The sequence below is a fragment of the Zonotrichia albicollis genome, chromosome 1 (assembly GCF_047830755.1).
Source record: "Zonotrichia albicollis isolate bZonAlb1 chromosome 1, bZonAlb1.hap1, whole genome shotgun sequence".
Lineage (NCBI taxonomy): Eukaryota > Metazoa > Chordata > Aves > Passeriformes > Passerellidae > Zonotrichia > Zonotrichia albicollis.
In genome coordinates this window covers 110511707-110524764 of record NC_133819.1, presented here as the reverse complement: position 1 = coordinate 110524764, position 13058 = coordinate 110511707, and the positions used below count along the sequence as shown (strand labels likewise).

General features: G+C 36.0%; 1 long non-coding RNA gene across 1 annotated transcript; it reads right to left on the bottom strand.

Annotated features, from left to right (window-relative positions):
- Window positions 1-3726: 3726 nt before the first annotated feature.
- LOC141725374 (uncharacterized) lies at window positions 3727-12962 on the bottom strand. The gene is made up of 3 exons (XR_012577240.1): window positions 12133-12962; window positions 11911-11976; window positions 3727-4827 (listed from the first exon to the last, which is right to left on the bottom strand). It is a non-coding gene; the product is annotated as an uncharacterized LOC141725374 (long non-coding RNA).
- Window positions 12963-13058: the final 96 nt, after the last annotated feature.

Below are 13058 nucleotides of genomic sequence, written 5' to 3'. Positions count from 1 at the left end.
CTCAAGCTGTGCACATGCATAAGTGTCCTAAAAACTGAGGCTGCTTCTTCCCAAGAAAGGAGGGAATGAGGAGAGGACAATGTCACATCTTAGGAACAAACTAAGCACTTCCAACAGAATTAAGAGCTGCCTACGGATGGCCTGGGGACCTTTTTGTATTAGCATATCTGTGCAAAGCCATCACACAAAATTCCTTGTGCAAAAAGTGTAACAGCTAGATTATAGTGAGTTGAATTAGTATTCCCTCTCCACAACAAATAATAATTAATACATTTTTAATGTTTGTTTGGAGGCTATTTTAACTCAGTTGCTTCTCTTCCTTGTGAAATGATCACTGTTGATGTCCCTCACATTCCTACTCTGCCTTCAGAATGTCTTATTTCACATGAGCCTGGCATCAGGGAAGCAGGTCTGCCATGCATGCATATTTTTTAATAGCAACACTTCTGGCAAAAGCTAAATGTCGAGATGTGCTGCAGTAGCATAGCCAGTAGTGTGACATTCTCACAGCTAGCAAATACAATGATAACTAATTCAGCTTTAAAGGATTTGAATCCGACCTTCAAGTCACGAAAATCAATGCCTTTCTACCACAGCTGAAGGAACTATGACTATTTACCCTCTTTGCAGCCCCTAGATCTCTGTAATAGATTTGACATTTATGTTTTAAGCATCATAAATCCACAAAAGTGTCCTTAACTCTGCTAGAATGTTTCAGTATCATGTAGGGGTCACAATGCTTGTGCCCTAAATCAGGAAAACAATTAACCACTAGACTCTTTGAGGTCATCCATGAGCAGGAAAATAATTAGGTCTAGATCCTCACAGATAAAAAATTAGCTGCCAAAATGCACAGATGGAATTTTCAAATAATGCTTAATAAGGTGAGATGCCTAACTCTTATTGATTTCTTTTAAAATCTGACCTTTAGAGCTTAATTTTAAGCTTTCCCATTATGGTTTAAGAGGGTGTGAAACCTTAAGTGTGTGCTTGAATGAGTTTCTTTTAGGAAGACTCTTCCACAGACAAAACTGAAATACAGAGCAATACATGGCAAAGGCAGCCTGAATCAAGAGGGATTCTGTTGGTGTGTTTTGTGTGGCAGCAGTCTGAAAAATGCCCTTTTCCAATTAAGATTAGTTCAGGGGGAGCAGGTTTTGAGTGAGTTATTTCAGACACATACACATGTAATTCCAAGAGAAAAATATCTACCCCTGGCTGTGGTTTGTGAAGCAAGATGGATTGCTAGTCCCTCAATAAAGCTCTGGCATTCCCTTTAACTCAGTTTCTTCTTCTGCTCTTATACCCCTGACACCCTGCAGTGGAGGTGCTAAGTATTCATGGTGATGTAAATGGAAAAGGAGGGTAGAAAGACAGAGTATAAATTCTCAGAAATTCAGGATAAATTAACCTAGCTATGTGGGGAGAAGGAAATTCACAGTGTAATGGACTGTTATCTTGGATTTTTTGGCCTGGGATCAACAGACATTGCTGCATTGTTCTTTAAATTGACAGCATGGGGCAAAAGATGGCTTTTTCCTGGTCTAAAAGTTTTTGACTTTAAATGTCCACCATGCTTCTCTGATCTTCACTGATGATCAGATCTAATCTTTTCTGTCCTGTGTATCTTTCAGTTCTCATTTTAGAGAGGCCACCCAGAAACAATAGTACAGGACTGTGCAAGCACAAAAGAAAAGATTTTTTGATGGTAGGAATATGAATGAGACACTGTTCAGAATGTACTACCTCTTCTGCAAACAAATAGATCTGAAAATTTCTAGCCATTGTTTCTGAGAAGTGATTTTAAATGGAGGAATGCAACCATGATTTTCAGTAAACTGAAAAAGAAATTAATGTGGCTAGTGGTATTTTATTTGGGGTTACTTGGTTTGTTGATTTGAAGCTTTTTTTGGGTTTTTTTAGCATCTGAGGTTCCAGTTCTATCTTCAGCTGAAAGATTCATTACATTCAGGTAAAGACCTTCTAATAATAAATTATATTTTTTATAATAAGCTAAAGGCAGCTGAAGAACAAAACATATAAAAAGTACTTTGCAATTTATTAAAAGAACCTCAGTTTTATGGAATAAGTAAATTTTCTCTAATTTGTGTCTCTGGAGGGATGTAGAAACTGTATTTGTACATAGTGTCTATTATATTTAACAAAGAAAAATCTGTTTATCCCCAGATGTTGGCAGTTTACCTGGAATATCTGTAAATCCACACACTATTAAGTTTCCAAAAAGATGCATGAGAGAGTTAGCTTCTAAAGCCTGCCAAAATGGGGCTGATATTTGTTCAAGTTGATCCTTTTAACTACAAACAAGATTGGAACCATACAGTGCACAGTGTGGTTTTGTATTTGATTTGTTTTCTACATTTGTGGAAAGCATGGAACTTTGTATATTTTGCAAGCCTGTAAAGTAAATGATTAAGACAATACAGATTTTGCAAATGCCATACTGAAGGTGCTAAAACATATTGGAAGTACATTTTCATCTTATTATTCACATTTCTTTGTCTGCAACGAGTGCAGAAGAATTTACTTTCAAAAGAAATATGAAAACAACGAAAATGCCCTTATACCCATTTCTGCCTTGTAAAACTTGGATAGAATTATTTTGACCTTAAGACATGACTAAGAAGTTTGGAATGCTATGAATTTTCTGTCCAATAGAGTATACCTCATGGGTTTTTATGGATTGAAAGATTTGTATTTTACTTGGGTAACTTGTTCCTTTAAAAGGAAACCACGTTCATTGGTTTGACTATCTCTTGCATGTATTTGAAATGTTCCCCCAGTATTGTAGATTACCTAGTGAAAGACTCTTTCACACATTACACATTCTTATTACTTGTATTGTCACTGTGAATTGTAAGGAGAAACTTATCAAAAATTCCTTTCAAAAGAACGTGGACTGAAAGAGAAAGGAATTAGAAAATAAGGTAGGCTCTGGTACCTTTACTTCTTATAGTGAAACACATAAACATGGTAGTTTTGATGGAATTCTAATGCAGATTTATTACTGGAATCTGCACCTTGCTGTAAAATGCAGTCAAAAGAACAAATAAAGAGCAATGCATAGAAAGTAAAGATGTCAGACAGTAAAATGTCTCTTTTTAAAAGCCTGCCTTTTTCACAATCCTTTTTATGAACTTTTTTATGAAGTTTCTGGAGCAGACCAAAATAATTAGGGAAAAATGACCTTGGGGTTTATGCTGTGTTCAGAACGGTGACTTGTCCAATCACTGTAGGAAAGGGTGGCAGATTGTGATTGATGTTTTCAGAAGAGCTACAAAGTGAAGTGTATGAATGGTACCTCAGGTTTCTAACCATGTATGACAAATGCAGGCACTGTAAGAAGCTCTTTATCCCCAGATGCTGTGAAAGCACATAACAAATTTCATATGGATGAGCCTATGAGTAGACTACCTAAAGAGCTAATCTAAAATCTCATTTTCAGAATTGATTCTGGTGTTTCAGAAGAGAACATATCCCTGAATATAGATCTTATATCAGGAGGATTAGGACATCAGTGATTAATACGAATTTCATTTTTAGACACGTCGTGGGATTTCTGTGGCATATATAAAACATTGAACTTGTTGAACAGCACGTCCCATTTCAATTACAGTTTTAATGAAGAAATGACTTTTACAAGAAAAAACTCTCAGGGGTTTAATATTACAAAAAGCTGATTCTTCCCCTATTTCCCTCCATCCCCTTTAAATCAGGTACATTTGGTTGTTCTTGATGAAACAATTACATATTCATTATCCTGCCAGGCTGTGCCACATTTTATAAAGAAGCAAACCAGCTCTTGTCCCTTTTATGTTTATTTACCCCTCTGCAGCTCCACTAACACCTTGGGAAAGAGAACAGTTTTTGAGCGAAGTCTAGTGACAGGCTTTAAAAAAAAAAGTTAATAGAGAGTTACCTAATTCCCATTCCAGGTCAAAGTACTTTCAGTATCCTGTCAGCCTTTTATCTCACATTTAATTTTAAAGGGATTTGTATATGACAGTCACAGAATACACAGAGCCACAGAACAGGTAAGGTTGGAAGGGACCACTGGAGATCATCTGGTCCAACCTCCCTGCGCAAGCAAAATACCATAGAGAGTGCTCAGGATTTTGTCTAGGCAGCTTTTGAATATCTTCAGTGAGGGAGACTCCACAACCTCTCTGGACAATCTGTTCCAGTTAACTGTCACTAGCATAGCAAAGAAGTCTTCGTATTCTGCTGGAACTTCCTGAGCATCAGTTTCTGCCCATTGCCTCCTGTCCTATAGCTTGGCACTACAGAGAAGGGTCTATCTACATCCTCTTCTCTCAGTATTTTCCAGGCTAAACAGGACAAGTTCCCTCAGATTTTCCTCATAAATGAAGTCTTTCAGTCTCCAATCATCTTCACATACATGTGTTAGAGGATCAAGAATCTCCATGTCTCTTGTACTGAGAAACACAGAACTTGCTCCAGGAGCAGAAGGAAAGGTTCACCTTCTCAAACTTCTGGCAATGCTGCTCCTAATGCATATCAGGACACCACTGGCCTTCTTGGTCAGGCTGGGGTGAGTGAAAGGTTTCTGCAGCTCTTGAATGGCAAGGAGAAAAACATATAGCACCAGTCCAATTGCCAGAATCACCACCAACCCTCTTGATTTTCTTTCAGAGCTATGTCATGATGCTTCTGCCCTAACAATTTTTAATAACTTTTCTTTTGTTGGCTGAGACTTTCCAGAGCAATACTAATTTTTACTTGTCTTTATGCAGGCTGCAGGTGGTCCCCAAAGGAAGGAGGTGGAACTCCTAGTCAAGTCTATGCACACTGCCAAATAAATTCAGACAAAAAAAGATTTCTTCACAATTACAGTAACCCAAATTTCAGTCACTTCTATTTTTTTTTTCAAGTTGCAGTTTATAAGATAATTAGACCTATCTTTGATTTATACCTATGAAACTTGAAGTCTGATTTCTAATTTAGTCTGGAAATTGTTTGGCTGAGAAAGGCATAAAGCATTTTCCCTCATCTCTTACCTTTACATATGTAGTGTGAAAACTGACATGAAATACAAAACATAAATTGTCATTCTGTTGTTTTCCATTCGTAGTAATTCCATACATAAATACTCTTCATAAATTACTTGACCCATCCCTTTTCTTTGCCCATCTTCATTTGAACCCTCCATTTTTTCAATTAAGGTGTAAATGAAGATGGAGGATGTTTTCAGCTATGGGAAATGTTATCACAAAGTCATCAGTTTTGTCTCTGATGAATTGTCCAGTAAATTCTTTGAATATAGCAAAATGAAGGTTTGGGACTGATTGATTGAATATTTTAAGTTTTGTGTCACTGTCTGAAATGTTGAACCCTCATCTTCCTTCAAAATCAGAATGAGTATGTTTGAGTGAAAAATCTCTCTTTGTGAAATATTAATGGTAAGGACATAGTACACATTTATGAAAGTGATAAAGGCCAGGGTTCCTGTGGTTAAAAAAGTATTGAAACTTGCAGTCATCATTTCATAAATGGTGCCAGTGTTTGAATGTCATTCACCAGGGAGTTATGATTCACATCTCTTTTCAATACATTTTGCTCTGTTGGCAACATAAGAAACCTGTGGAACTGCAGGAGTTCTTTTTCACATAATGCACTGAAATTGCCTTTGAAAACATGTGCACAAGGTGCACACAAAGGGTCTTTTATTTTGCAGTTGTGGTTCAGATGGAAATGTAGAGTGGATGCCATATAAATTCTTAGAAAATAAACTAAACAAGTCCCTGGTCTTTTTAAATATCAATAGCAATTTTACATAATGTGATAATTAAATAATTAAAATAAAATTAAAATTAAAATAATATTTTATGTGATAATTAAATAAGATAAAAGAGATTAGAACTGGTTTAAAGTAACCACCTCTGTTTGTGTCTATGTAAGGGTTTCTCTTGATGGAGATTTTCTGTCTTCCCTAGAACAGAGAAGCTATTGAAATACATAATTTTTATTTGGATAGAGGACATTTTTTTTCTTCCAAAGCAGTTATGAAACTGAGTTTCCACTTTTCCACAAATCCTGTGGGCTTTTTTTTTCTTCTGGGTTAGATCACCCAGCATCTGCTCTAATCTCTCCCTGTGGGTGCCCCCAGTATGTTGTGGAGACTACAAAAATCCATTGCAGGACTGCAGTGGGTTCTGTGGGCTGCACTCATAAACCCCTACTGGTGCTTTCTTGTTCAGGTTCTATTACTCATTTTTATTGGTCTCAGAATGGATTAAGAATGGATTATGGGCTCAAAATAAATCAGGGAGTTAAAACAGCAAATGGCTCTTTAGCGTAACTTTAGTTTGACCAGCTCATTCATGAGATGAATCTACTTTTATAAATAGCATTTAATGTGATCACTGTGTCTCTCAGATGTGTATTCAAAGAGTCTCAAAAGTTTTTTAATTGTTTCTTTCTCATTTTTAAATATTATCTAAAGCCTTTGAGCTTCTGAGTTTGACATAGCTGTGTGCATTTCAGGTGTTTTTTCAACAGTCTCTGTGGTTCTGAAAATATTGTCCATGCTGCTTTAATGTGTGACATTTCTCTGTACAGTTTCCTGGAAAATAACCTGTAGAAAATAATTGCTCCATCTTTGGTCTCATACAGCTTCTGACAATGTGTAAATGTTCAGAAAGCAATTAGTAGTCAAGTTTGGCAGGAAGGAAGGGAATAGAGTTTACTGTTGACTACATAAACAGATAAAGTCAACTGTTTGAGTTTGCTGAAGCTTATGGAAGCATCTCGCCTCACAAGTAGACACACTTAGATTTGTATTAGATGTTAAAACAGACATTCATTGTTATTACTTCTTGTAGGAACTTTAAATCAGCCTCGAAAATTGTCAGAAAAATTTATTGACCCTAGCCAGAAGATTCAGGTTGGATGTGTTTGACTCTGGAAATACATTTCATATCAACATTTAATATGATATTATAATTTTGATACCTTTCTATTCATTGAGTTTCTGGAAAAACCTTTTTATTATAAGCCCTTCATCCAAGCACTGAGGAAAAAAAAGGTAAAATAGATAGAATCTTAAGAATATTCTTACTAAAATAAAATAGTTTTAATATTATGGTTTTAAATCAGGTATTGAGACATTTGTGATGAGCTTCTTCAATTTTTTCCACTTATACTGTCAACACCACACAATCTGCCTATTTTATCTTCTGACCTGACTGCAAATAAGGTATTTTTTCCTTACAACTGCAGCAATTATACATGTATACAAATATACCTACACACTTTAAAAAGCAATCATATGCTGTTTTGACTTTGAAAAAGAGTCTTACTGAAAAAAATTAACAGCCATCCTGGGTCAACATTGATAAAAACATAAAATGCAATACAAAATTATCAATGTTAGTCTACATTATGTGGATCTGATGACTAATGTGTTGAATTGAAGCTGCTGTCCTATAAAAATACTGTAATAATTGAGATAGAATAGAAACAGATGGAAAGAGTTCCTGTTAAGAACAGATAGAGGAATGTTGTTGAAGATTTCAGAAAGGACAAATGTTTGATGGCAAGATATCCTGGAGTCTTGGTGTGTTTCTTGGGAATAAAGATGGAAGTACTTTCAACTCTGTAATAACATTTGAATCACAAGTTTGCTGGATGTGCTTGTGAAGCAAATAATTTTATACCCTCTACATTTGTTTAGCCATCAGGGTAGGTCCTCCTACCCTCTATGGATATTACATTTTTTTTTGCTTATTCCATGTGCAGGCTGCCTGTGGTCTGCTTGACCATCTTCCTCAAATAACATAGGACACAAGTCCAATTAAATTTATAGCTGTGAATTGAGTTCTAACAATTCTCAGAATTGCTTGGATTGTCTGATCCTCTTCTATTGGTTTTGGTTCTTCGATTTTTTGGGTTTTTGTTTTGGTTTTTTTGTTTGCTTGTTTTTGTTGTTGTTTGTTTTTGGTTTTGGTTTATTATAATAATAATAATAATAATAATAATAATAATAATAATAATAATAATAATAATAATAATAATAATAATAATAATAATAATAATAATAATAATAGGGGTTTTTAAATTAATATTATTATTAATATTATTATTTTGGGGGGGTTCTTTTCCTAGCTCAGTGCTCTGCTCTTTTAGGGATATTTCTTTTCCCTGTAAGAGATCTCCTAAATTTTTCTTGACTATTTCAGTACACTGCCATTCCTAATGAGTCTGAAGATCTGATACATTTTAATTAATTTTTTCTGTCTTCATCCTCCTAATACACTTGAACGACATTCTTCTCCTTCCCTCCCCTTCCCAATTTATTAACTACTGACACTTATTCCTGATGTGTTTGACTTTGGGGCAGAAGACATTCTTCTATGCAGAGTATCTTAAATAAAGTGTCCGGCTGCTTTGCCAGTGCTAATTGTGGTTTTGACTACCAAACTTTCCACTGCACCTGTTTCTTAATTAATTAAAAATGCTCCATTTGTTTCCAGAGTAGTAGCCCATTCATCTTCAGCTGCAGTGCTTTCCACTTCTTCCATGAAAAATTTCTCTGAGCTAATCATGCTGTTAGCAATCCTTTCTTCATACTGTGCACAATTTTCTGGCACGTGACAACTCCTGCTCCTGTTTTATTTTTGATGGATCTTCTGTTAGCCTTTCTTCTTCTTTTAATTTCCCCAGACGTCAGACACCCACTTGCCTTTTCAGAATGGTTACAGCAGATGAAATTATGAGGTGTCACATTGGCTCACACTCAGAGCCCCACTCTCCTGGCTGTTTTAGTCCCTTTCTGTTATTGGTTGCATCAACGGTATCAGACCATTACTTCTCTTCCTTAATCCTTCAGGCAGAAGACTGGTGGTCTTTTCTTTCTCAAGAAACTGAAGATCATCTATTAATGCTTAATTCTGTGTCTTTCCAACAACCTGTGAGATGTAGCCCAGGATCTCAAAGATTATAGGGAGTTGTATCACAACACAAAGATTATCTTTGTATTGTATCCTTAATCTTTCAAGATTTTAAAACTGATTTTATAACTTTAAAGCCTATACAAATTTTCTGTTCAGCAATAAACTTTCCACTCACTGTAACAGCAATTTTTTTTCTGCTTATGGTCACCACTGCATTCACTTTCTAACTATATATTTAAATAAAATCAATATACAGTATTAATTTCTTTCATGCTTATTTGCAAATTTTTTATATTTACCCTTTCTGCCAGAATTGAATGAAAATTATTAAACCCATCATGCTCTTCAGAATAAAATATCCTGCATAAATAAAGTACAGACAGCTCTCATCATTTTTTTCCATTTTTTGGTATGTCTTTCCCACTGGTAGAAAATAAATTGGTTTTTTGTTGAATATTAAAGTAGGTCCAATCAGATTTAAATCCCTCCAAACTTCTCCTCTACAGCAAAGACATCTGACAGAAATCTTCTTTCTGTGTCAATTATCAATCTGTTCATCATTAGCTCTCATCTGATCTACTGGCCATAAGTAACAAAATTTGCTCTACAGTTTGACTAGTAGCAATACTTTTGTATGGCTTGCCTTTATCTTGTCACACAGGAAAAAACTTTGAATTGAACACAATCTCTACAGACCATCCAGCTCCAACCCCACTGGCATGGGCAGGGACATCTTCCCCTAGAACAGATTTCTCAAAGCTCCATCTGGCCTTGCCTTGAGCAATTCCAGGGACAGAGCATAATTCTGGAAGTACCAAGGAATCCTACCTGAGAAATCATAATTTTACTTCTCTTGACAGGACTCTTTATCTTCAGTCTTTTACCTTCCTTGGCCTTTACAGGTGATCTAATATTGGTTTTATCTATTCAATGGGAGACCCTTGCTGATCCTCCCATCCTCCAAATCTGGAAGATGAACCTCTTTCTCATGGTTCTTGCCCACTCCCTCTCTTTTTCTTTCCAGGTAGGGCATGTTAACCAACTCAAGCCTTGTCAGCCACACATTTCCTAGTCCTTCCAGTCTGCCTAAGCACTTCCTTTCCTGTCAATAAAGAGGAATGTATCTCATCCAGTATTTTTTACCCATAAACTGACTTTAATCCTGCAAGGTGCAGCATGTCAGTAAATCATGTCATCCTTAACAAGCCCATCTGATTCCACAAGGGTTTACATTTCACAAATATAAGCATCAGATTTCATGGGGCTTGGTGAAGGCTTGTGCTTACTAAGATGACATTTTCCCTCACATCATTCTGGGCTAAGAAGTGGGATTGGGTTTATAGCAAAAAACTGAGAAATCTGAAAGTCCAAGTTTTGTTGTTTTTTTTTTTTTCATTTTGACTAAAAATATATGCTTCAAGACATTCGTCTATGTACTACCTGGATATCTGGGAAGAATCATTTAATCAGACAGAATCTATGGAGAAAGACCAGGAAGATGGCTTTGATTTTACTCCTTCCACTCTCAGTTTCTGACCTGACAGCTGTCAAACTTTCATAAGACAGGAGCACTTTTGATATTTAAACAGAAGCTCTCAGGGATGAAATAATATCTTTGCTAGCACACACTTGTCCTGTCATTCAATCCTGTTTTAAAGTATCCAAAATTCAGACAAATCCATCAATGTTAAACAAGAATGATGAAACAAAAGTTCTGGCGTGGTAATGAAGCTTTAAATCCTACTAACAAAAGAGTAAGGACAGAGAAGGTACAGAGAATTAGCACAGATTCACTGTGCCTGTGCTAAATTTTGCTTATAAGTGCTGTATTAAACATTTAAAAGTATGCTTTCAAAAATACATGGGGCTTTCACAGCAAAATTTTCCATGACACTAATGGCCATCATATGATTCTTTTCCCACACACAGCTTTGAACATCCATTCTGTTCTTTCCTATATATTTTCTTCTGCCAGAGTCATCATTACATCTCAGCACCTTCCAGTAGTGCTGCAAAGTCTGTGAGTCATATTTTTCATGAGTGACTGCTTCTTTTACATATGCCCTTAATTCTTATTTTTTTTTATTTATAAATTAAGGGTTTTAATGCAGTTATACATTCCTGAAAGTAGCTCTTTCCTTTCCTTCCTTCCTTCCTTCCTTCCTTCCTTCCTTCCTTCCTTCCTTCCTTCCTTCCTTCCTTCCTTCCTTCCTTCCTTCCTTCCTTCCTTCCTAAACCAATTTAACTTGAAAAGAACCAAGATTTTTACTCATAGTTGTTCACAGAAGCTTGGAGTAAAGGAATGAAATTTACAAGTGTGCAAATTTCCTTAACCCTGTATTTGGTACTTCTAGTCAAAAACTCTTTGCTGCTCTTGAGATCAATAAACCCAAGGATCTCTGTTGTATGACAGGGTTAAATATTGCCATTCATGACTTTCTAAAAATTTCTTTAAACCCCTCCAATTATCAGGTATTATGATTTTATATGACAGCTGTGTCATAGGTCATCTCAGTTTTTTATTTCCATTACTTACTTAGTTTCATTAGTCAGGCATATACCTTTTCTCTGAAGTTGATAAAAAATTTGTGTCAAGGAACTTTTATGTGTGCAATGTGTTAGGAAAAAAAATTATCTTCAAACGAATAAGATTTTTAAATTAGACTTTTGCCCTGTCTAGAAAACTCAAATACTAAGAAGAAAATAAAACCATCTTTTAAAATATATCAAAAAATATATTTTTTAGAAAACTAGTGAGAGCTGCTTAGCAACAGCATACCAGCATACAGCAACACCTGTGTTAAAATATTGAATTTACACACTGGAATACTATTGACTGAGTTTTAGCAGAACCTGTATATTTTTAAAATTTCAGCCATCATTTTTCTGATATGCATGAGCAATTCCTATAGCACAGACTGTCAATGTAGCATTGAGAGTGAGGTCTAGAACTATTAATAAAATTTTAATCTTTCATTACCTGAGGTGTTCAGTGACATTTTGCTTTGCTGTGAAGAAGCTGGGCAATTTATAGAATTGCATCCTCCTGTAAGTAAAAACAAAAGGGTACTCAGCACAACAGGATCATATTTATACTTAGTCTAAAAAAGTCTAAATATTTACCTCATTACAGAGGAAGATCAGGAAGAATTTAGTAATCAACGTGGAAAATAGAGTAAGAAAGAAGACTAGATATGCATACCTTAAAATGACACATTTTATGAATTTGAAGAGAGACTTTTTTCCTGGCACCAGGCTGATAACCTCTTTCCCATCTCCAACATCACAGCATCAACAATAAAATACTGAGCTCTCAGCACCTCCAAAATAGGGTTGTGAGAAATCATACCCCTGGAAATCCAGCCCGGCATTTTAAGATGTGGAAATGAAGCATTTCTGGAACAGCAGAAGGAAAGAGATTTTTTCAACAAAGTGACAACCTTTTGGTTGCTCATAAGTCTCCCATCAAGGATTAGGTGACCAAAGCTAAAAATAGGGTAAATTACTCATAACAGAAGTGCCAGGTCATGTGCATCAAACAGACCAGGTATTTTCTTTCTATTTATTCAAGGGATGTAAATTGTGCTTTAGAAACAAAGATTTCTCTGCATAGTGCAATGGAAAAGAATCCACAATTTTTAAACCCAGGGAGCCTTTGAAAGCTATTTTTAAAATTGTTTTTTCCTGCAGGGTTCTACTGAACTTAATGAACCTAGTGGGCTTGGCAGGCACTCCTGCTGGCTCGTGCATCCTGCGGGAAGTGGGGTTAGTCTGGAGCTCATCCATCTCCACATCACATCTCAAAGCAGCAGCTCTGCCAGATGTGCTGGTGGAACAGTTCTGCCAGCCCAGTTGATAAGCACTTAGATATTTAAATTCTTTGCCTGCTAAATTTAAATTACCCCTGTACCCTTAAAGCTACAGACACACACACGCTAACAGACAAGTCACCTACAAGTGTAGCAAGCAGAACAGTGAGCAGATAAAGGCTGCTCAAGCCATTCCTTGCAAATCCCAGTACAAATTAGTCATGTTTTTAAATCTGTGTTGAAAATATCTCCTTCACAGAAACAGTTTGTGTAACTGTTTCTAACAGCATTGCTACTCCTGCTGCTTGATTTCACAGGC